Source organism: Hyla sarda, unplaced genomic scaffold (genome assembly GCF_029499605.1).
Source record: "Hyla sarda isolate aHylSar1 unplaced genomic scaffold, aHylSar1.hap1 scaffold_689, whole genome shotgun sequence".
Lineage (NCBI taxonomy): Eukaryota > Metazoa > Chordata > Amphibia > Anura > Hylidae > Hyla > Hyla sarda.
Genome location: NW_026610706.1, coordinates 88,416 through 113,371, shown reverse-complemented (window position 1 = coordinate 113,371; position 24,956 = coordinate 88,416). Strand labels below are relative to the sequence as shown.

Below are 24,956 nucleotides of genomic sequence, written 5' to 3'. Positions count from 1 at the left end.
AGAACAAATGAGTTAAAGCAAGTGAGTGAGAGAGATCGAATGAATGAAAGTCTGAATGACAGAAAGAAAAAAGGATGAAGAAAGAAGCATGAAGAAAAAAAAATGTATATGGAGTTGCTGACATGAGTGCAATCTACAAAGCCGTTGAGGCTGATCCTCATGGGAGGATTATTGCACCAGGACCCTTAGCACTTTTAAAATGCCATTCAATGCCACGGGCTAGATGTAAACTGCAGATGACCATGTTGTGGTAGTTACCATGGATACCCAAGTGATGTGTGAGCTAACACATAGGCCCAACAGATTCCAAGAAGGCCAGAATCACCAGCGGCACCACCATCGATTGTCAGCTCACCCGGATTCAGCAAATACCAGAGTCCAAAATGATGCAGGTTTATACTGTTAATTTTCAGTTTATCGTTACAGTTGGTGTTATTCCATGTCGGAAGGGACGCAGCTACAGCCAGTGGGGTAACTAGAGACAGGCAGGCAGCTATGTGCAACAAAGGTAGGCGTGTTGTTTTCATATGCAGATCTGAAATATTGTCTTATATGCAAGAGGAGGAGTGATGGGGGTTCAGGCAAAAGCCAGGCTATGGATTGCATTGCTAAATGCTCCATCAGAGTGCAATGGTCGCCTGTCCTTTTTTTAAGTGATGATGTGGGTTTAGCCTGTGCTGTATGTATGTATGGGTGGCTGACTGCCACCCACCCAGAAAGTGTATGGGAGGCTGGTTGGCTGCCAGCCTTCCTTCCATTCCTATGAGTAATGTGAGTGCTCATGAAGGGGACATGGTTGGGTCCACCCCTTTCCCGGTTATCCCCTCTAGGCCTTTTGGCTTAGATCAAGTGTAAAAAAAGAAAGGATCTTGCGACAGATCGCATCCTGAGGCACGTTTTTTTTTGTGTGAATACTTGCACTTGGGTGACTTGTGAGCACATACTGATACATACGTTCCCTATCTGGGGACCATAAATTAAATGGATTTTTGAGAAAGGGAGCTGATTTGGAAGCTTGCTTCTGTCGCCCTATGCATTGACCCGATGTGGCAGTATCTTCGGGTAGTGAACAGTGCACCACCCCATTCCAGTGTTAAACAAGAAAGATTCTCATTTAATCCTCCGTGGGTGAGAATTTGAGTTTGAGAATTGGAGACCAAAATGATGAGTTGCACTGACTGGTTTATGAACGTCTATTCATTTAGCGTTTTAATGACCATGTTTGCACACTGATTGGTGTAAAAAAATAAAATAAAACTAAATAATAATAATCTAGCACACCTGTGCAGGTTTGACATGACATGACAGGTAGCTGTCTTGTGGGTGGTGCTGAATCCTGTTAAATGACATGAGGGTCTCATGCCTATACACAAGGGTGTGTCATTGCTGTTGCTTGACCATGCATTGGTTTCTGTGGTCAGTGAATGATAAAAACAAAATTTACCATCCATTGATGGATGGGAAATCCGCCATGAGGCATTTGTTTTTAGAAACTGCTGCTCACAACCAATGTTGCAATGGAGTGTCTCCATCTGCTGGTGGTATTGGAAAGGCATTAGTGCTATGACAGGGTCTGAAGAAGAAGAAGAAGAAGAAGAAGAAGAAGAAGAAGACGGAAAAAAATATATATAAAAAGAAAAAGAGAGAGAGAGAGAGAGACTGACTTAGTGAGCGAGTGAGTGAGAGAGTGAGAGTGAGTGAGAGTGAATGAGTGAGTGAGTGATTGAGTGAGTGAGTGAGTGAGTGAGTGAGAACAAATGAGTTAAAGCAAGTGAGTGAGAGAGATCGAATGAATGAAAGTCTGAATGACAGAAAGAAAAAAGGATGAAGAAAGAAGCATGAAGAAAAAAAAATGTATATGGAGTTGCTGACATGAGTGCAATCTACAAAGCCGTTGAGGCTGATCCTCATGGGAGGATTATTGCACCAGGACCCTTAGCACTTTTAAAATGCCATTCAATGCCACGGGCTAGATGTAAACTGCAGATGACCATGTTGTGGTAGTTACCATGGATACCCAAGTGATGTGTGAGCTAACACATAGGCCCAACAGATTCCAAGAAGGCCAGAATCACCAGCGGCACCACCATCGATTGTCAGGTCACCCGGATTCAGCAAATACCAGAGTCCAAAATGATGCAGGTTTATACTGTTAATTTTCAGTTTATCGTTACAGTTGGTGTTATTCCATGTCGGAAGGGACGCAGCTACAGCCAGTGGGGTAACTAGAGACAGGCAGGCAGCTATGTGCAACAAAGGTAGGCGTGTTGTTTTCATATGCAGATCTGAAATATTGTCTTATATGCAAGAGGAGGAGTGATGGGGGTTCAGGCAAAAGCCAGGCTATGGATTGCATTGCTAAATGCTCCATCAGAGTGCAATGGTCGCCTGTCCTTTTTTTAAGTGATGATGTGGGTTTAGCCTGTGCTGTATGTATGTATGGGTGGCTGACTGCCACCCACCCAGAAAGTGTATGGGAGGCTGGTTGGCTGCCAGCCTTCCTTCCATTCCTATGAGTAATGTGAGTGCTCATGAAGGGGACATGGTTGGGTCCACCCCTTTCCCGGTTATCCCCTCTAGGCCTTTTGGCTTAGATCAAGTGTAAAAAAAGAAAGGATCTTGCGACAGATCGCATCCTGAGGCACGTTTTTTTTTGTGTGAATACTTGCACTTGGGTGACTTGTGAGCACATACTGATACATACGTTCCCTATCTGGGGACCATAAATTAAATGGATTTTTGAGAAAGGGAGCTGATTTGGAAGCTTGCTTCTGTCGCCCTATGCATTGACCCGATGTGGCAGTATCTTCGGGTAGTGAACAGTGCACCACCCCATTCCAGTGTTAAACAAGAAAGATTCTCATTTAATCCTCCGTGGGTGAGAATTTGAGTTTGAGAATTGGAGACCAAAATGATGAGTTGCACTGACTGGTTTATGAACGTCTATTCATTTAGCGTTTTAATGACCATGTTTGCACACTGATTGGTGTAAAAAAATAAAATAAAACTAAATAATAATAATCTAGCACACCTGTGCAGGTTTGACATGACATGACAGGTAGCTGTCTTGTGGGTGGTGCTGAATCCTGTTAAATGACATGAGGGTCTCATGCCTATACACAAGGGTGTGTCATTGCTGTTGCTTGACCATGCATTGGTTTTTGTGGTCAGTGAATGATAAAAACAAAATTTACCATCCATTGATGGATGGGAAATCCGCCATGAGGCATTTGTTTTTAGAAACTGCTGCTCACAACCAATGTTGCAATGGAGTGTCTCCATCTGCTGGTGGTATTGGAAAGGCATTAGTGCTATGACAGGGTCTGAAGAAGAAGAAGAAGAAGAAGAAGAAGAAGACGGAAAAAAATATATATAAAAAGAAAAAGAGAGAGAGAGAGAGAGACTGACTTAGTGAGCGAGTGAGTGAGAGAGTGAGAGTGAGAGTGAATGAGTGAGTGAGTGATTGAGTGAGTGAGTGAGTGAGTGAGAACAAATGAGTTAAAGCAAGTGAGTGAGAGAGATCGAATGAATGAAAGTCTGAATGACAGAAAGAAAAAAGGATGAAGAAAGAAGCATGAAGAAAAAAAAATGTATATGGAGTTGCTGACATGAGTGCAATCTACAAAGCCGTTGAGGCTGATCCTCATGGGAGGATTATTGCACCAGGACCCTTAGCACTTTTAAAATGCCATTCAATGCCACGGGCTAGATGTAAACTGCAGATGACCATGTTGTGGTAGTTACCATGGATACCCAAGTGATGTGTGAGCTAACACATAGGCCCAACAGATTCCAAGAAGGCCAGAATCACCAGCGGCACCACCATCGATTGTCAGGTCACCCGGATTCAGCAAATACCAGAGTCCAAAATGATGCAGGTTTATACTGTTAATTTTCAGTTTATCGTTACAGTTGGTGTTATTCCATGTCGGAAGGGACGCAGCTACAGCCAGTGGGGTAACTAGAGACAGGCAGGCAGCTATGTGCAACAAAGGTAGGCGTGTTGTTTTCATATGCAGATCTGAAATATTGTCTTATATGCAAGAGGAGGAGTGATGGGGGTTCAGGCAAAAGCCAGGCTATGGATTGCATTGCTAAATGCTCCATCAGAGTGCAATGGTCGCCTGTCCTTTTTTTAAGTGATGATGTGGGTTTAGCCTGTGCTGTATGTATGTATGGGTGGCTGACTGCCACCCACCCAGAAAGTGTATGGGAGGCTGGTTGGCTGCCAGCCTTCCTTCCATTCCTATGAGTAATGTGAGTGCTCATGAAGGGGACATGGTTGGGTCCACCCCTTTCCCGGTTATCCCCTCTAGGCCTTTTGGCTTAGATCAAGTGTAAAAAAAGAAAGGATCTTGCGACAGATCGCATCCTGAGGCACGTTTTTTTTTGTGTGAATACTTGCACTTGGGTGACTTGTGAGCACATACTGATACATACGTTCCCTATCTGGGGACCATAAATTAAATGGATTTTTGAGAAAGGGAGCTGATTTGGAAGCTTGCTTCTGTCGCCCTATGCATTGACCCGATGTGGCAGTATCTTCGGGTAGTGAACAGTGCACCACCCCATTCCAGTGTTAAACAAGAAAGATTCTCATTTAATCCTCCGTGGGTGAGAATTTGAGTTTGAGAATTGGAGACCAAAATGATGAGTTGCACTGACTGGTTTATGAACGTCTATTCATTTAGCGTTTTAATGACCATGTTTGCACACTGATTGGTGTAAAAAAATAAAATAAAACTAAATAATAATAATCTAGCACACCTGTGCAGGTTTGACATGACATGACAGGTAGCTGTCTTGTGGGTGGTGCTGAATCCTGTTAAATGACATGAGGGTCTCATGCCTATACACAAGGGTGTGTCATTGCTGTTGCTTGACCATGCATTGGTTTCTGTGGTCAGTGAATGATAAAAACAAAATTTACCATCCATTGATGGATGGGAAATCCGCCATGAGGCATTTGTTTTTAGAAACTGCTGCTCACAACCAATGTTGCAATGGAGTGTCTCCATCTGCTGGTGGTATTGGAAAGGCATTAGTGCTATGACAGGGTCTGAAGAAGAAGAAGAAGAAGAAGAAGAAGAAGAAGAAGAAGAAGAAGAAGAAGACGGAAAAAAATATATATAAAAAGAAAAAGAGAGAGAGAGAGAGAGACTGACTTAGTGAGCGAGTGAGTGAGAGAGTGAGAGTGAGTGAGAGTGAATGAGTGAGTGAGTGATTGAGTGAGTGAGTGAGTGAGTGAGAACAAATGAGTTAAAGCAAGTGAGTGAGAGAGATCGAATGAATGAAAGTCTGAATGACAGAAAGAAAAAAGGATGAAGAAAGAAGCATGAAGAAAAAAAAATGTATATGGAGTTGCTGACATGAGTGCAATCTACAAAGCCGTTGAGGCTGATCCTCATGGGAGGATTATTGCACCAGGACCCTTAGCACTTTTAAAATGCCATTCAATGCCACGGGCTAGATGTAAACTGCAGATGACCATGTTGTGGTAGTTACCATGGATACCCAAGTGATGTGTGAGCTAACACATAGGCCCAACAGATTCCAAGAAGGCCAGAATCACCAGCGGCACCACCATCGATTGTCAGGTCACCCGGATTCAGCAAATACCAGAGTCCAAAATGATGCAGGTTTATACTGTTAATTTTCAGTTTATCGTTACAGTTGGTGTTATTCCATGTCGGAAGGGACGCAGCTACAGCCAGTGGGGTAACTAGAGACAGGCAGGCAGCTATGTGCAACAAAGGTAGGCGTGTTGTTTTCATATGCAGATCTGAAATATTGTCTTATATGCAAGAGGAGGAGTGATGGGGGTTCAGGCAAAAGCCAGGCTATGGATTGCATTGCTAAATGCTCCATCAGAGTGCAATGGTCGCCTGTCCTTTTTTTAAGTGATGATGTGGGTTTAGCCTGTGCTGTATGTATGTATGGGTGGCTGACTGCCACCCACCCAGAAAGTGTATGGGAGGCTGGTTGGCTGCCAGCCTTCCTTCCATTCCTATGAGTAATGTGAGTGCTCATGAAGGGGACATGGTTGGGTCCACCCCTTTCCCGGTTATCCCCTCTAGGCCTTTTGGCTTAGATCAAGTGTAAAAAAAGAAAGGATCTTGCGACAGATCGCATCCTGAGGCACGTTTTTTTTTGTGTGAATACTTGCACTTGGGTGACTTGTGAGCACATACTGATACATACGTTCCCTATCTGGGGACCATAAATTAAATGGATTTTTGAGAAAGGGAGCTGATTTGGAAGCTTGCTTCTGTCGCCCTATGCATTGACCCGATGTGGCAGTATCTTCGGGTAGTGAACAGTGCACCACCCCATTCCAGTGTTAAACAAGAAAGATTCTCATTTAATCCTCCGTGGGTGAGAATTTGAGTTTGAGAATTGGAGACCAAAATGATGAGTTGCACTGACTGGTTTATGAACGTCTATTCATTTAGCGTTTTAATGACCATGTTTGCACACTGATTGGTGTAAAAAAATAAAATAAAACTAAATAATAATAATCTAGCACACCTGTGCAGGTTTGACATGACATGACAGGTAGCTGTCTTGTGGGTGGTGCTGAATCCTGTTAAATGACATGAGGGTCTCATGCCTATACACAAGGGTGTGTCATTGCTGTTGCTTGACCATGCATTGGTTTTTGTGGTCAGTGAATGATAAAAACAAAATTTACCATCCATTGATGGATGGGAAATCCGCCATGAGGCATTTGTTTTTAGAAACTGCTGCTCACAACCAATGTTGCAATGGAGTGTCTCCATCTGCTGGTGGTATTGGAAAGGCATTAGTGCTATGACAGGGTCTGAAGAAGAAGAAGAAGAAGAAGAAGAAGAAGAAGAAGACGGAAAAAAATATATATATAAAAAGAAAAAGAGAGAGAGAGAGAGAGACTGACTTAGTGAGCGAGTGAGTGAGAGAGTGAGAGTGAGAGTGAATGAGTGAGTGAGTGATTGAGTGAGTGAGTGAGTGAGTGAGTGAGAACAAATGAGTTAAAGCAAGTGAGTGAGATAGATCGAATGAATGAAAGTCTGAATGACAGAAAGAAAAAAGGATGAAGAAAGAAGCATGAAGAAAAAAAAATGTATATGGAGTTGCTGACATGAGTGCAATCTACAAAGCCGTTGAGGCTGATCCTCATGGGAGGATTATTGCACCAGGACCCTTAGCACTTTTAAAATGCCATTCAATGCCACGGGCTAGATGTAAACTGCAGATGACCATGTTGTGGTAGTTACCATGGATACCCAAGTGATGTGTGAGCTAACACATAGGCCCAACAGATTCCAAGAAGGCCAGAATCACCAGCGGCACCACCATCGATTGTCAGGTCACCCGGATTCAGCAAATACCAGAGTCCAAAATGATGCAGGTTTATACTGTTAATTTTCAGTTTATCGTTACAGTTGGTGTTATTCCATGTCGGAAGGGACGCAGCTACAGCCAGTGGGGTAACTAGAGACAGGCAGGCAGCTATGTGCAACAAAGGTAGGCGTGTTGTTTTCATATGCAGATCTGAAATATTGTCTTATATGCAAGAGGAGGAGTGATGGGGGTTCAGGCAAAAGCCAGGCTATGGATTGCATTGCTAAATGCTCCATCAGAGTGCAATGGTCGCCTGTCCTTTTTTTAAGTGATGATGTGGGTTTAGCCTGTGCTGTATGTATGTATGGGTGGCTGACTGCCACCCACCCAGAAAGTGTATGGGAGGCTGGTTGGCTGCCAGCCTTCCTTCCATTCCTATGAGTAATGTGAGTGCTCATGAAGGGGACATGGTTGGGTCCACCCCTTTCCCGGTTATCCCCTCTAGGCCTTTTGGCTTAGATCAAGTGTAAAAAAAGAAAGGATCTTGCGACAGATCGCATCCTGAGGCACGTTTTTTTTTGTGTGAATACTTGCACTTGGGTGACTTGTGAGCACATACTGATACATACGTTCCCTATCTGGGGACCATAAATTAAATGGATTTTTGAGAAAGGGAGCTGATTTGGAAGCTTGCTTCTGTCGCCCTATGCATTGACCCGATGTGGCAGTATCTTCGGGTAGTGAACAGTGCACCACCCCATTCCAGTGTTAAACAAGAAAGATTCTCATTTAATCCTCCGTGGGTGAGAATTTGAGTTTGAGAATTGGAGACCAAAATGATGAGTTGCACTGACTGGTTTATGAACGTCTATTCATTTAGCGTTTTAATGACCATGTTTGCACACTGATTGGTGTAAAAAAATAAAATAAAACTAAATAATAATAATCTAGCACACCTGTGCAGGTTTGACATGACATGACAGGTAGCTGTCTTGTGGGTGGTGCTGAATCCTGTTAAATGACATGAGGGTCTCATGCCTATACACAAGGGTGTGTCATTGCTGTTGCTTGACCATGCATTGGTTTCTGTGGTCAGTGAATGATAAAAACAAAATTTACCATCCATTGATGGATGGGAAATCCGCCATGAGGCATTTGTTTTTAGAAACTGCTGCTCACAACCAATGTTGCAATGGAGTGTCTCCATCTGCTGGTGGTATTGGAAAGGCATTAGTGCTATGACAGGGTCTGAAGAAGAAGAAGAAGAAGAAGAAGAAGAAGAAGACGGAAAAAAATATATATAAAAAGAAAAAGAGAGAGAGAGAGAGAGACTGACTTAGTGAGCGAGTGAGTGAGAGAGTGAGAGTGAGTGAGAGTGAATGAGTGAGTGAGTGATTGAGTGAGTGAGTGAGTGAGTGAGAACAAATGAGTTAAAGCAAGTGAGTGAGAGAGATCGAATGAATGAAAGTCTGAATGACAGAAAGAAAAAAGGATGAAGAAAGAAGCATGAAGAAAAAAAAATGTATATGGAGTTGCTGACATGAGTGCAATCTACAAAGCCGTTGAGGCTGATCCTCATGGGAGGATTATTGCACCAGGACCCTTAGCACTTTTAAAATGCCATTCAATGCCACGGGCTAGATGTAAACTGCAGATGACCATGTTGTGGTAGTTACCATGGATACCCAAGTGATGTGTGAGCTAACACATAGGCCCAACAGATTCCAAGAAGGCCAGAATCACCAGCGGCACCACCATCGATTGTCAGGTCACCCGGATTCAGCAAATACCAGAGTCCAAAATGATGCAGGTTTATACTGTTAATTTTCAGTTTATCGTTACAGTTGGTGTTATTCCATGTCGGAAGGGACGCAGCTACAGCCAGTGGGGTAACTAGAGACAGGCAGGCAGCTATGTGCAACAAAGGTAGGCGTGTTGTTTTCATATGCAGATCTGAAATATTGTCTTATATGCAAGAGGAGGAGTGATGGGGGTTCAGGCAAAAGCCAGGCTATGGATTGCATTGCTAAATGCTCCATCAGAGTGCAATGGTCGCCTGTCCTTTTTTTAAGTGATGATGTGGGTTTAGCCTGTGCTGTATGTATGTATGGGTGGCTGACTGCCACCCACCCAGAAAGTGTATGGGAGGCTGGTTGGCTGCCAGCCTTCCTTCCATTCCTATGAGTAATGTGAGTGCTCATGAAGGGGACATGGTTGGGTCCACCCCTTTCCCGGTTATCCCCTCTAGGCCTTTTGGCTTAGATCAAGTGTAAAAAAAGAAAGGATCTTGCGACAGATCGCATCCTGAGGCACGTTTTTTTTTGTGTGAATACTTGCACTTGGGTGACTTGTGAGCACATACTGATACATACGTTCCCTATCTGGGGACCATAAATTAAATGGATTTTTGAGAAAGGGAGCTGATTTGGAAGCTTGCTTCTGTCGCCCTATGCATTGACCCGATGTGGCAGTATCTTCGGGTAGTGAACAGTGCACCACCCCATTCCAGTGTTAAACAAGAAAGATTCTCATTTAATCCTCCGTGGGTGAGAATTTGAGTTTGAGAATTGGAGACCAAAATGATGAGTTGCACTGACTGGTTTATGAACGTCTATTCATTTAGCGTTTTAATGACCATGTTTGCACACTGATTGGTGTAAAAAAATAAAATAAAACTAAATAATAATAATCTAGCACACCTGTGCAGGTTTGACATGACATGACAGGTAGCTGTCTTGTGGGTGGTGCTGAATCCTGTTAAATGACATGAGGGTCTCATGCCTATACACAAGGGTGTGTCATTGCTGTTGCTTGACCATGCATTGGTTTCTGTGGTCAGTGAATGATAAAAACAAAATTTACCATCCATTGATGGATGGGAAATCCGCCATGAGGCATTTGTTTTTAGAAACTGCTGCTCACAACCAATGTTGCAATGGAGTGTCTCCATCTGCTGGTGGTATTGGAAAGGCATTAGTGCTATGACAGGGTCTGAAGAAGAAGAAGAAGAAGAAGAAGAAGAAGAAGAAGAAGAAGACGGAAAAAAATATATATAAAAAGAAAAAGAGAGAGAGAGAGAGACTGACTTAGTGAGCGAGTGAGTGAGAGAGTGAGAGTGAGTGAGAGTGAATGAGTGAGTGAGTGATTGAGTGAGTGAGTGAGTGAGTGAGAACAAATGAGTTAAAGCAAGTGAGTGAGAGAGATCGAATGAATGAAAGTCTGAATGACAGAAAGAAAAAAGGATGAAGAAAGAAGCATGAAGAAAAAAAAATGTATATGGAGTTGCTGACATGAGTGCAATCTACAAAGCCGTTGAGGCTGATCCTCATGGGAGGATTATTGCACCAGGACCCTTAGCACTTTTAAAATGCCATTCAATGCCACGGGCTAGATGTAAACTGCAGATGACCATGTTGTGGTAGTTACCATGGATACCCAAGTGATGTGTGAGCTAACACATAGGCCCAACAGATTCCAAGAAGGCCAGAATCACCAGCGGCACCACCATCGATTGTCAGGTCACCCGGATTCAGCAAATACCAGAGTCCAAAATGATGCAGGTTTATACTGTTAATTTTCAGTTTATCGTTACAGTTGGTGTTATTCCATGTCGGAAGGGACACAGCTACAGCCAGTGGGGTAACTAGAGACAGGCAGGCAGCTATGTGCAACAAAGGTAGGCGTGTTGTTTTCATATGCAGATCTGAAATATTGTCTTATATGCAAGAGGAGGAGTGATGGGGGTTCAGGCAAAAGCCAGGCTATGGATTGCATTGCTAAATGCTCCATCAGAGTGCAATGGTCGCCTGTCCTTTTTTTAAGTGATGATGTGGGTTTAGCCTGTGCTGTATGTATGTATGGGTGGCTGACTGCCACCCACCCAGAAAGTGTATGGGAGGCTGGTTGGCTGCCAGCCTTCCTTCCATTCCTATGAGTAATGTGAGTGCTCATGAAGGGGACATGGTTGGGTCCACCCCTTTCCCGGTTATCCCCTCTAGGCCTTTTGGCTTAGATCAAGTGTAAAAAAAGAAAGGATCTTGCGACAGATCGCATCCTGAGGCACGTTTTTTTTTGTGTGAATACTTGCACTTGGGTGACTTGTGAGCACATACTGATACATACGTTCCCTATCTGGGGACCATAAATTAAATGGATTTTTGAGAAAGGGAGCTGATTTGGAAGCTTGCTTCTGTCGCCCTATGCATTGACCCGATGTGGCAGTATCTTCGGGTAGTGAACAGTGCACCACCCCATTCCAGTGTTAAACAAGAAAGATTCTCATTTAATCCTCCGTGGGTGAGAATTTGAGTTTGAGAATTGGAGACCAAAATGATGAGTTGCACTGACTGGTTTATGAACGTCTATTCATTTAGCGTTTTAATGACCATGTTTGCACACTGATTGGTGTAAAAAAATAAAATAAAACTAAATAATAATAATCTAGCACACCTGTGCAGGTTTGACATGACATGACAGGTAGCTGTCTTGTGGGTGGTGCTGAATCCTGTTAAATGACATGAGGGTCTCATGCCTATACACAAGGGTGTGTCATTGCTGTTGCTTGACCATGCATTGGTTTCTGTGGTCAGTGAATGATAAAAACAAAATTTACCATCCATTGATGGATGGGAAATCCGCCATGAGGCATTTGTTTTTAGAAACTGCTGCTCACAACCAATGTTGCAATGGAGTGTCTCCATCTGCTGGTGGTATTGGAAAGGCATTAGTGCTATGACAGGGTCTGAAGAAGAAGAAGAAGAAGAAGAAGAAGAAGAAGAAGAAGACGGAAAAAAATATATATAAAAAGAAAAAGAGAGAGAGAGAGAGAGACTGACTTAGTGAGCGAGTGAGTGAGAGAGTGAGAGTGAGTGAGAGTGAATGAGTGAGTGAGTGATTGAGTGAGTGAGTGAGTGAGTGAGAACAAATGAGTTAAAGCAAGTGAGTGAGAGAGATCGAATGAATGAAAGTCTGAATGACAGAAAGAAAAAAGGATGAAGAAAGAAGCATGAAGAAAAAAAAATGTATATGGAGTTGCTGACATGAGTGCAATCTACAAAGCCGTTGAGGCTGATCCTCATGGGAGGATTATTGCACCAGGACCCTTAGCACTTTTAAAATGCCATTCAATGCCACGGGCTAGATGTAAACTGCAGATGACCATGTTGTGGTAGTTACCATGGATACCCAAGTGATGTGTGAGCTAACACATAGGCCCAACAGATTCCAAGAAGGCCAGAATCACCAGCGGCACCACCATCGATTGTCAGGTCACCCGGATTCAGCAAATACCAGAGTCCAAAATGATGCAGGTTTATACTGTTAATTTTCAGTTTATCGTTACAGTTGGTGTTATTCCATGTCGGAAGGGACGCAGCTACAGCCAGTGGGGTAACTAGAGACAGGCAGGCAGCTATGTGCAACAAAGGTAGGCGTGTTGTTTTCATATGCAGATCTGAAATATTGTCTTATATGCAAGAGGAGGAGTGATGGGGGTTCAGGCAAAAGCCAGGCTATGGATTGCATTGCTAAATGCTCCATCAGAGTGCAATGGTCGCCTGTCCTTTTTTTAAGTGATGATGTGGGTTTAGCCTGTGCTGTATGTATGTATGGGTGGCTGACTGCCACCCACCCAGAAAGTGTATGGGAGGCTGGTTGGCTGCCAGCCTTCCTTCCATTCCTATGAGTAATGTGAGTGCTCATGAAGGGGACATGGTTGGGTCCACCCCTTTCCCGGTTATCCCCTCTAGGCCTTTTGGCTTAGATCAAGTGTAAAAAAAGAAAGGATCTTGCGACAGATCGCATCCTGAGGCACGTTTTTTTTTGTGTGAATACTTGCACTTGGGTGACTTGTGAGCACATACTGATACATACGTTCCCTATCTGGGGACCATAAATTAAATGGATTTTTGAGAAAGGGAGCTGATTTGGAAGCTTGCTTCTGTCGCCCTATGCATTGACCCGATGTGGCAGTATCTTCGGGTAGTGAACAGTGCACCACCCCATTCCAGTGTTAAACAAGAAAGATTCTCATTTAATCCTCCGTGGGTGAGAATTTGAGTTTGAGAATTGGAGACCAAAATGATGAGTTGCACTGACTGGTTTATGAACGTCTATTCATTTAGCGTTTTAATGACCATGTTTGCACACTGATTGGTGTAAAAAAATAAAATAAAACTAAATAATAATAATCTAGCACACCTGTGCAGGTTTGACATGACATGACAGGTAGCTGTCTTGTGGGTGGTGCTGAATCCTGTTAAATGACATGAGGGTCTCATGCCTATACACAAGGGTGTGTCATTGCTGTTGCTTGACCATGCATTGGTTTCTGTGGTCAGTGAATGATAAAAACAAAATTTACCATCCATTGATGGATGGGAAATCCGCCATGAGGCATTTGTTTTTAGAAACTGCTGCTCACAACCAATGTTGCAATGGAGTGTCTCCATCTGCTGGTGGTATTGGAAAGGCATTAGTGCTATGACAGGGTCTGAAGAAGAAGAAGAAGAAGAAGAAGAAGAAGAAGAAGACGGAAAAAAATATATATAAAAAGAAAAAGAGAGAGAGAGAGAGAGACTGACTTAGTGAGCGAGTGAGTGAGAGAGTGAGAGTGAGTGAGAGTGAATGAGTGAGTGAGTGATTGAGTGAGTGAGTGAGTGAGTGAGAACAAATGAGTTAAAGCAAGTGAGTGAGAGAGATCGAATGAATGAAAGTCTGAATGACAGAAAGAAAAAAGGATGAAGAAAGAAGCATGAAGAAAAAAAAATGTATATGGAGTTGCTGACATGAGTGCAATCTACAAAGCCGTTGAGGCTGATCCTCATGGGAGGATTATTGCACCAGGACCCTTAGCACTTTTAAAATGCCATTCAATGCCACGGGCTAGATGTAAACTGCAGATGACCATGTTGTGGTAGTTACCATGGATACCCAAGTGATGTGTGAGCTAACACATAGGCCCAACAGATTCCAAGAAGGCCAGAATCACCAGCGGCACCACCATCGATTGTCAGGTCACCCGGATTCAGCAAATACCAGAGTCCAAAATGATGCAGGTTTATACTGTTAATTTTCAGTTTATCGTTACAGTTGGTGTTATTCCATGTCGGAAGGGACGCAGCTACAGCCAGTGGGGTAACTAGAGACAGGCAGGCAGCTATGTGCAACAAAGGTAGGCGTGTTGTTTTCATATGCAGATCTGAAATATTGTCTTATATGCAAGAGGAGGAGTGATGGGGGTTCAGGCAAAAGCCAGGCTATGGATTGCATTGCTAAATGCTCCATCAGAGTGCAATGGTCGCCTGTCCTTTTTTTAAGTGATGATGTGGGTTTAGCCTGTGCTGTATGTATGTATGGGTGGCTGACTGCCACCCACCCAGAAAGTGTATGGGAGGCTGGTTGGCTGCCAGCCTTCCTTCCATTCCTATGAGTAATGTGAGTGCTCATGAAGGGGACATGGTTGGGTCCACCCCTTTCCCGGTTATCCCCTCTAGGCCTTTTGGCTTAGATCAAGTGTAAAAAAAGAAAGGATCTTGCGACAGATCGCATCCTGAGGCACGTTTTTTTTTGTGTGAATACTTGCACTTGGGTGACTTGTGAGCACATACTGATACATACGTTCCCTATCTGGGGACCATAAATTAAATGGATTTTTGAGAAAGGGAGCTGATTTGGAAGCTTGCTTCTGTCGCCCTATGCATTGACCCGATGTGGCAGTATCTTCGGGTAGTGAACAGTGCACCACCCCATTCCAGTGTTAAACAAGAAAGATTCTCATTTAATCCTCCGTGGGTGAGAATTTGAGTTTGAGAATTGGAGACCAAAATGATGAGTTGCACTGACTGGTTTATGAACGTCTATTCATTTAGCGTTTTAATGACCATGTTTGCACACTGATTGGTGTAAAAAAATAAAATAAAACTAAATAATAATAATCTAGCACACCTGTGCAGGTTTGACATGACATGACAGGTAGCTGTCTTGTGGGTGGTGCTGAATCCTGTTAAATGACATGAGGGTCTCATGCCTATACACAAGGGTGTGTCATTGCTGTTGCTTGACCATGCATTGGTTTCTGTGGTCAGTGAATGATAAAAACAAAATTTACCATCCATTGATGGATGGGAAATCCGCCATGAGGCATTTGTTTTTAGAAACTGCTGCTCACAACCAATGTTGCAATGGAGTGTCTCCATCTGCTGGTGGTATTGGAAAGGCATTAGTGCTATGACAGGGTCTGAAGAAGAAGAAGAAGAAGAAGAAGAAGAAGAAGACGGAAAAAAATATATATAAAAAGAAAAAGAGAGAGAGAGAGAGAGACTGACTTAGTGAGCGAGTGAGTGAGAGAGTGAGAGTGAGTGAGAGTGAATGAGTGAGTGAGTGATTGAGTGAGTGAGTGAGTGAGTGAGAACAAATGAGTTAAAGCAAGTGAGTGAGAGAGATCGAATGAATGAAAGTCTGAATGACAGAAAGAAAAAAGGATGAAGAAAGAAGCATGAAGAAAAAAAAATGTATATGGAGTTGCTGACATGAGTGCAATCTACAAAGCCGTTGAGGCTGATCCTCATGGGAGGATTATTGCACCAGGACCCTTAGCACTTTTAAAATGCCATTCAATGCCACGGGCTAGATGTAAACTGCAGATGACCATGTTGTGGTAGTTACCATGGATACCCAAGTGATGTGTGAGCTAACACATAGGCCCAACAGATTCCAAGAAGGCCAGAATCACCAGCGGCACCACCATCGATTGTCAGGTCACCCGGATTCAGCAAATACCAGAGTCCAAAATGATGCAGGTTTATACTGTTAATTTTCAGTTTATCGTTACAGTTGGTGTTATTCCATGTCGGAAGGGACGCAGCTACAGCCAGTGGGGTAACTAGAGACAGGCAGGCAGCTATGTGCAACAAAGGTAGGCGTGTTGTTTTCATATGCAGATCTGAAATATTGTCTTATATGCAAGAGGAGGAGTGATGGGGGTTCAGGCAAAAGCCAGGCTATGGATTGCATTGCTAAATGCTCCATCAGAGTGCAATGGTCGCCTGTCCTTTTTTTAAGTGATGATGTGGGTTTAGCCTGTGCTGTATGTATGTATGGGTGGCTGACTGCCACCCACCCAGAAAGTGTATGGGAGGCTGGTTGGCTGCCAGCCTTCCTTCCATTCCTATGAGTAATGTGAGTGCTCATGAAGGGGACATGGTTGGGTCCACCCCTTTCCCGGTTATCCCCTCTAGGCCTTTTGGCTTAGATCAAGTGTAAAAAAAGAAAGGATCTTGCGACAGATCGCATCCTGAGGCACGTTTTTTTTTGTGTGAATACTTGCACTTGGGTGACTTGTGAGCACATACTGATACATACGTTCCCTATCTGGGGACCATAAATTAAATGGATTTTTGAGAAAGGGAGCTGATTTGGAAGCTTGCTTCTGTCGCCCTATGCATTGACCCGATGTGGCAGTATCTTCGGGTAGTGAACAGTGCACCACCCCATTCCAGTGTTAAACAAGAAAGATTCTCATTTAATCCTCCGTGGGTGAGAATTTGAGTTTGAGAATTGGAGACCAAAATGATGAGTTGCACTGACTGGTTTATGAACGTCTATTCATTTAGCGTTTTAATGACCATGTTTGCACACTGATTGGTGTAAAAAAATAAAATAAAACTAAATAATAATAATCTAGCACACCTGTGCAGGTTTGACATGACATGACAGGTAGCTGTCTTGTGGGTGGTGCTGAATCCTGTTAAATGACATGAGGGTCTCATGCCTATACACAAGGGTGTGTCATTGCTGTTGCTTGACCATGCATTGGTTTCTGTGGTCAGTGAATGATAAAAACAAAATTTACCATCCATTGATGGATGGGAAATCCGCCATGAGGCATTTGTTTTTAGAAACTGCTGCTCACAACCAATGTTGCAATGGAGTGTCTCCATCTGCTGGTGGTATTGGAAAGGCATTAGTGCTATGACAGGGTCTGAAGAAGAAGAAGAAGAAGAAGAAGAAGAAGACGGAAAAAAATATATATAAAAAGAAAAAGAGAGAGAGAGAGAGAGACTGACTTAGTGAGCGAGTGAGTGAGAGAGTGAGAGTGAGTGAGAGTGAATGAGTGAGTGAGTGATTGAGTGAGTGAGTGAGTGAGTGAGAACAAATGAGTTAAAGCAAGTGAGTGAGAGAGATCGAATGAATGAAAGTCTGAATGACAGAAAGAAAAAAGGATGAAGAAAGAAGCATGAAGAAAAAAAAATGTATATGGAGTTGCTGACATGAGTGCAATCTACAAAGCCGTTGAGGCTGATCCTCATGGGAGGATTATTGCACCAGGACCCTTAGCACTTTTAAAATGCCATTCAATGCCACGGGCTAGATGTAAACTGCAGATGACCATGTTGTGGTAGTTACCATGGATACCCAAGTGATGTGTGAGCTAACACATAGGCCCAACAGATTCCAAGAAGGCCAGAATCACCAGCGGCACCACCATCGATTGTCAGGTCACCCGGATTCAGCAAATACCAGAGTCCAAAATGATGCAGGTTTATACTGTTAATTTTCAGTTTATCGTTACAGTTGGTGTTATTCCATGTCGGAAGGGACGCAGCTACAGCCAGTGGGGTAACTAGAGACAGGCAGGCAGCTATGTGCAACAAAGGTAGGCGTGTTGTTTTCATATGCAGATCTGAAATATTGTCTTATATGCAAGAGGAGGAGTGATGGGGGTTCAGGCAAAAGCCAGGCTATGGATTGCATTGCTAAATGCTCCATCAGAATGCAATGGTCGCCTGTCCTTTTTTTAAGTGATGATGTGGGTTTAGCCTGTGCTGTATGTATGTATGGGTGGCTGACTGCCACCCACCCAGAAAGTGTATGGGAGGCTGGTTGGCTGCCAGCCTTCCTTCCATTCCTATGAGTAATGTGAGTGCTCATGAAGGGGACATGGTTGGGTCCACCCCTTTCCCGGTTATCCCCTCTAGGCCTTTTGGCTTAGATCAAGTGTAAAAAAAGAAAGGATCTTGCGACAGATCGCATCCTGAGGCACGTTTTTTTTTGTGTGAATACTTGCACTTGGGTGACTTGTGAGCACATACTGATACATACGTTCCCTATCTGGGGACCATAAATTAAATGGATTTTTGAGAAAGGGAGCTGATTTGGAAGCTTGCTTCTGTCGCCCTATGCATTGACCCGATGTGGCAGTATCTTCGGGTAGTGAACAGTGCACCACCCCATTCCAGTGTTAAACAAGAAAGATTCTCATTTAATCCTCCGTGGGTGAGAATTTGAGTTTGAGAATTGGAGACCAAAATGATGAGTTGCACTGACTGGTTTATGAACGTCTATTCATTTAGCGTTTTAATGACCATGTTTGCACACTGATTGGTGTAAAAAAATAAAATAAAACTAAATAATAATAATCTAGCACACCTGTGCAGGTTTGACATGACATGACAGGTAGCTGTCTTGTGGGTGGTGCTGAATCCTGTTAAATGACATGAGGGTCTCATGCCTATACACAAGGGTGTGTCATTGCTGTTGCTTGACCATGCATTGGTTTCTGTGGTCAGTGAATGATAAAAACAAAATTTACCATCCATTGATGGATGGGAAATCCGCCATGAGGCATTTGTTTTTAGAAACTGCTGCTCACAACCAATGTTGCAATGGAGTGTCTCCATCTGCTGGTGGTATTGGAAAGGCATTAGTGCTATGACAGGGTCTGAAGAAGAAGAAGAAGAAGAAGAAGAAGAAGAAGAAGACGGAAAAAAATATATATAAAAAGAAAAAGAGAGAGAGAGAGACTGACTTAGTGAGCGAGTGAGTGAGAGAGTGAGAGTGAGTGAGAGTGAATGAGTGAGTGAGTGATTGAGTGAGTGAGTGAGTGAGAACAAATGAGTTAAAGCAAGTGAGTGAGAGAGATCGAATGAATGAAAGTCTGAATGACAGAAAGAAAAAAGGATGAAGAAAGAAGCATGAAGAAAAAAAAATGTATATGGAGTTGCTGACATGAGTGCAATCTACAAAGCCGTTGAGGCTGATCCTCATGGGAGGATTATTGCACCAGGACCCTTAGCACTTTTAAAATGCCATTCAATGCCACGGGCTAGATGTAAACTGCAGATGACCATGTTGTGGTAGTTACCATGGATACCCAAGTGATGTGTGAGCTAACACATAGGCCCAACAGATTCCAAGAAGGCCAGAATCACCAGCGGCACCACCATCGATTGTCAGGTCACCCGGATTCAGCAAATACCAGAGTCCAAAATGATGCAGGTTTATACTGTTAATTTTCAGTTTATCGTTACAGTTGGTGTTATTCCATGTCGGAAGGGACGCAGCTACAGCCAGTGGGGTAACTAGAGACAGGCAGGCAGCTATGTGCAACAAAGGTAGGCGTGTTGTTTTCATATGCAGATCTGAAATATTGTCTTATATGCAAGAGGAGGAGTGATGGGGGTTCAGGCAAAAGCCAGGCTATGGATTGCATTGCTAAATGCTCCATCAGAGTGCAATGGTCGCCTGTCCTTTTTTTAAGTGATGATGTGGGTTTAGCCTGTGCTGTATGTATGTATGGGTGGCTGACTGCCACCCACCCAGAAAGTGTATGGGAGGCTGGTTGGCTGCCAGCCTTCCTTCCATTCCTATGAGTAATGTGAGTGCTCATGAAGGGGACATGGTTGGGTCCACCCCTTTCCCGGTTATCCCCTCTAGGCCTTTTGGCTTAGATCAAGTGTAAAAAAAGAAAGGATCTTGCGACAGATCGCATCCTGAGGCACGTTTTTTTTTGTGTGAATACTTGCACTTGGGTGACTTGTGAGCACATACTGATACATACGTTCCCTATCTGGGGACCATAAATTAAATGGATTTTTGAGAAAGGGAGCTGATTTGGAAGCTTGCTTCTGTCGCCCTATGCATTGACCCGATGTGGCAGTATCTTCGGGTAGTGAACAGTGCACCACCCCATTCCAGTGTTAAACAAGAAAGATTCTCATTTAATCCTCCGTGGGTGAGAATTTGAGTTTGAGAATTGGAGACCAAAATGATGAGTTGCACTGACTGGTTTATGAACGTCTATTCATTTAGCGTTTTAATGACCATGTTTGCACACTGATTGGTGTAAAAAAATAAAATAAAACTAAATAATAATAATCTAGCACACCTGTGCAGGTTTGACATGACATGACAGGTAGCTGTCTTGTGGGTGGTGCTGAATCCTGTTAAATGACATGAGGGTCTCATGCCTATACACAAGGGTGTGTCATTGCTGTTGCTTGACCATGCATTGGTTTCTGTGGTCAGTGAATGATAAAAACAAAATTTACCATCCATTGATGGATGGGAAATCCGCCATGAGGCATTTGTTTTTAGAAACTGCTGCTCACAACCAATGTTGCAATGGAGTGTCTCCATCTGCTGGTGGTATTGGAAAGGCATTAGTGCTATGACAGGGTCTGAAGAAGAAGAAGAAGAAGAAGAAGAAGAAGAAGAAGAAGACGGAAAAAAATATATATAAAAAGAAAAAGAGAGAGAGAGAGAGAGACTGACTTAGTGAGCGAGTGAGTGAGAGAGTGAGAGTGAGTGAGAGTGAATGAGTGAGTGAGTGATTGAGTGAGTGAGTGAGTGAGAACAAATGAGTTAAAGCAAGTGAGTGAGAGAGATCGAATGAATGAAAGTCTGAATGACAGAAAGAAAAAAGGATGAAGAAAGAAGCATGAAGAAAAAAAAATGTATATGGAGTTGCTGACATGAGTGCAATCTACAAAGCCGTTGAGGCTGATCCTCATGGGAGGATTATTGCACCAGGACCCTTAGCACTTTTAAAATGCCATTCAATGCCACGGGCTAGATGTAAACTGCAGATGACCATGTTGTGGTAGTTACCATGGATACCCAAGTGATGTGTGAGCTAACACATAGGCCCAACAGATTCCAAGAAGGCCAGAATCACCAGCGGCACCACCATCGATTGTCAGGTCACCCGGATTCAGCAAATACCAGAGTCCAAAATGATGCAGGTTTATACTGTTAATTTTCAGTTTATCGTTACAGTTGGTGTTATTCCATGTCGGAAGGGACGCAGCTACAGCCAGTGGGGTAACTAGAGACAGGCAGGCAGCTATGTGCAACAAAGGTAGGCGTGTTGTTTTCATATGCAGATCTGAAATATTGTCTTATATGCAAGAGGAGGAGTGATGGGGGTTCAGGCAAAAGCCAGGCTATGGATTGCATTGCTAAATGCTCCATCAGAGTGCAATGGTCGCCTGTCCTTTTTTTAAGTGATGATGTGGGTTTAGCCTGTGCTGTATGTATGTATGGGTGGCTGACTGCCACCCACCCAGAAAGTGTATGGGAGGCTGGTTGGCTGCCAGCCTTCCTTCCATTCCTATGAGTAATGTGAGTGCTCATGAAGGGGACATGGTTGGGTCCACCCCTTTCCCGGTTATCCCCTCTAGGCCTTTTGGCTTAGATCAAGTGTAAAAAAAGAAAGGATCTTGCGACAGATCGCATCCTGAGGCACGTTTTTTTTTGTGTGAATACTTGCACTTGGGTGACTTGTGAGCACATACTGATACATACGTTCCCTATCTGGGGACCATAAATTAAATGGATTTTTGAGAAAGGGAGCTGATTTGGAAGCTTGCTTCTGTCGCCCTATGCATTGACCCGATGTGGCAGTATCTTCGGGTAGTGAACAGTGCACCACCCCATTCCAGTGTTAAACAAGAAAGATTCTCATTTAATCCTCCGTGGGTGAGAATTTGAGTTTGAGAATTGGAGACCAAAATGATGAGTTGCACTGACTGGTTTATGAACGTCTATTCATTTAGCGTTTTAATGACCATGTTTGCACACTGATTGGTGTAAAAAAATAAAATAAAACTAAATAATAATAATCTAGCACACCTGTGCAGGTTTGACATGACATGACAGGTAGCTGTCTTGTGGGTGGTGCTGAATCCTGTTAAATGACATGAGGGTCTCATGCCTATACACAAGGGTGTGTCATTGCTGTTGCTTGACCATGCATTGGTTTCTGTGGTCAGTGAATGATAAAAACAAAATTTACCATCCATTGATGGATGGGAAATCCGCCATGAGGCATTTGTTTTTAGAAACTGCTGCTCACAACCAATGTTGCAATGGAGTGTCTCCATCTGCTGGTGGTATTGGAAAGGCATTAGTGCTATGACAGGGTCTGAAGAAGAAGAAGAAGAAGAAGAAGAAGAAGAAGAAGAAGAAGACGGAAAAAAATATATATAAAAAGAAAAAGAGAGAGAGAGAGAGAGACTGACTTAGTGAGCGAGTGAGTGAGAGAGTGAGAGTGAGTGAGAGTGAATGAGTGAGTGAGTGATTGAGTGAGTGAGTGAGTGAGTGAGAACAAATGAGTTAAAGCAAGTGAGTGAGAGAGATCGAATGAATGAAAGTCTGAATGACAGAAAGAAAAAAGGATGAAGAAAGAAGCATGAAGAAAAAAAAATGTATATGGAGTTGCTGACATGAGTGCAATCTACAAAGCCGTTGAGGCTGATCCTCATGGGAGGATTATTGCACCAGGACCCTTAGCACTTTTAAAATGCCATTCAATGCCACGGGCTAGATGTAAACTGCAGATGACCATGTTGTGGTAGTTACCATGGATACCCAAGTGATGTGTGAGCTAACACATAGGCCCAACAGATTCCAAGAAGGCCAGAATCACCAGCGGCACCACCATCGATTGTCAGGTCACCCGGATTCAGCAAATACCAGAGTCCAAAATGATGCAGGTTTATACTGTTAATTTTCAGTTTATCGTTACAGTTGGTGTTATTCCATGTCGGAAGGGACGCAGCTACGGCCAGTGGGGTAACTAGAGACAGGCAGGCAGCTATGTGCAACAAAGGTAGGCGTGTTGTTTTCATATGCAGATCTGAAATATTGTCTTATATGCAAGAGGAGGAGTGATGGGGGTTCAGGCAAAAGCCAGGCTATGGATTGCATTGCTAAATGCTCCATCAGAGTGCAATAGTCGCCTGTCCTTTTTTTAAGTGATGATGTGGGTTTAGCCTGTGCTGTATGTATGTATGGGTGGCTGACTGCCACCCACCCAGAAAGTGTATGGGAGGCTGGTTGGCTGCCAGCCTTCCTTCCATTCCTATGAGTAATGTGAGTGCTCATGAAGGGGACATGGTTGGGTCCACCCCTTTCCCGGTTATCCCCTCTAGGCCTTTTGGCTTAGATCAAGTGTAAAAAAAGAAAGGATCTTGCGACAGATCGCATCCTGAGGCACGTTTTTTTTTGTGTGAATACTTGCACTTGGGTGACTTGTGAGCACATACTGATACATACGTTCCCTATCTGGGGACCATAAATTAAATGGATTTTTGAGAAAGGGAGCTGATTTGGAAGCTTGCTTCTGTCGCCCTATGCATTGACCCGATGTGGCAGTATCTTCGGGTAGTGAACAGTGCACCACCCCATTCCAGTGTTAAACAAGAAAGATTCTCATTTAATCCTCCGTGGGTGAGAATTTGAGTTTGAGAATTGGAGACCAAAATGATGAGTTGCACTGACTGGTTTATGAACGTCTATTCATTTAGCGTTTTAATGACCATGTTTGCACACTGATTGGTGTAAAAAAATAAAATAAAACTAAATAATAATAATCTAGCACACCTGTGCAGGTTTGACATGACATGACAGGTAGCTGTCTTGTGGGTGGTGCTGAATCCTGTTAAATGACATGAGGGTCTCATGCCTATACACAAGGGTGTGTCATTGCTGTTGCTTGACCATGCATTGGTTTCTGTGGTCAGTGAATGATAAAAACAAAATTTACCATCCATTGATGGATGGGAAATCCGCCATGAGGCATTTGTTTTTAGAAACTGCTGCTCACAACCAATGTTGCAATGGAGTGTCTCCATCTGCTGGTGGTATTGGAAAGGCATTAGTGCTATGACAGGGTCTGAAGAAGAAGAAGAAGAAGAAGAAGAAGAAGAAGAAGAAGACGGAAAAAAATATATATAAAAAGAAAAAGAGAGAGAGAGAGAGAGACTGACTTAGTGAGCGAGTGAGTGAGAGAGTGAGAGTGAGTGAGAGTGAATGAGTGAGTGAGTGATTGAGTGAGTGAGTGAGTGAGTGAGAACAAATGAGTTAAAGCAAGTGAGTGAGAGAGATCGAATGAATGAAAGTCTGAATGACAGAAAGAAAAAAGGATGAAGAAAGAAGCATGAAGAAAAAAAAATGTATATGGAGTTGCTGACATGAGTGCAATCTACAAAGCCGTTGAGGCTGATCCTCATGGGAGGATTATTGCACCAGGACCCTTAGCACTTTTAAAATGCCATTCAATGCCACGGGCTAGATGTAAACTGCAGATGACCATGTTGTGGTAGTTACCATGGATACCCAAGTGATGTGTGAGCTAACACATAGGCCCAACAGATTCCAAGAAGGCCAGAATCACCAGCGGCACCACCATCGATTGTCAGGTCACCCGGATTCAGCAAATACCAGAGTCCAAAATGATGCAGGTTTATACTGTTAATTTTCAGTTTATCGTTACAGTTGGTGTTATTCCATGTCGGAAGGGACGCAGCTACAGCCAGTGGGGTAACTAGAGACAGGCAGGCAGCTATGTGCAACAA

General features: G+C 43.3%; 14 pseudogenes; all 14 read left to right on the top strand.

Annotated features, from left to right (window-relative positions):
• Positions 1–819: 819 nt before the first annotated feature.
• LOC130343731 (U2 spliceosomal RNA) lies at positions 820–1,083 on the top strand (annotated as a pseudogene).
• A 1,486-nt stretch (positions 1,084–2,569) lies between these two features.
• Positions 2,570–2,833, top strand: LOC130343730 (U2 spliceosomal RNA; annotated as a pseudogene).
• Positions 2,834–4,305: 1,472 nt separating this feature from the next.
• Positions 4,306–4,569, top strand: LOC130343728 (U2 spliceosomal RNA; annotated as a pseudogene).
• A 1,497-nt stretch (positions 4,570–6,066) lies between these two features.
• Positions 6,067–6,330, top strand: LOC130343727 (U2 spliceosomal RNA; annotated as a pseudogene).
• Positions 6,331–7,814: 1,484 nt separating this feature from the next.
• Positions 7,815–8,078, top strand: LOC130343726 (U2 spliceosomal RNA; annotated as a pseudogene).
• Positions 8,079–9,557: 1,479 nt separating this feature from the next.
• Positions 9,558–9,821, top strand: LOC130343725 (U2 spliceosomal RNA; annotated as a pseudogene).
• Positions 9,822–11,307: 1,486 nt separating this feature from the next.
• Positions 11,308–11,571, top strand: LOC130343723 (U2 spliceosomal RNA; annotated as a pseudogene).
• A 1,485-nt stretch (positions 11,572–13,056) lies between these two features.
• On the top strand, positions 13,057–13,320 carry LOC130343722 (U2 spliceosomal RNA; annotated as a pseudogene).
• A 1,482-nt stretch (positions 13,321–14,802) lies between these two features.
• Positions 14,803–15,066, top strand: LOC130343721 (U2 spliceosomal RNA; annotated as a pseudogene).
• Positions 15,067–16,545: 1,479 nt separating this feature from the next.
• LOC130343720 (U2 spliceosomal RNA) lies at positions 16,546–16,809 on the top strand (annotated as a pseudogene).
• Positions 16,810–18,285: 1,476 nt separating this feature from the next.
• Positions 18,286–18,549, top strand: LOC130343719 (U2 spliceosomal RNA; annotated as a pseudogene).
• Positions 18,550–20,023: 1,474 nt separating this feature from the next.
• On the top strand, positions 20,024–20,287 carry LOC130343833 (U2 spliceosomal RNA; annotated as a pseudogene).
• Positions 20,288–21,768: 1,481 nt separating this feature from the next.
• LOC130343832 (U2 spliceosomal RNA) lies at positions 21,769–22,032 on the top strand (annotated as a pseudogene).
• Positions 22,033–23,520: 1,488 nt separating this feature from the next.
• Positions 23,521–23,784, top strand: LOC130343831 (U2 spliceosomal RNA; annotated as a pseudogene).
• Positions 23,785–24,956: the final 1,172 nt, after the last annotated feature.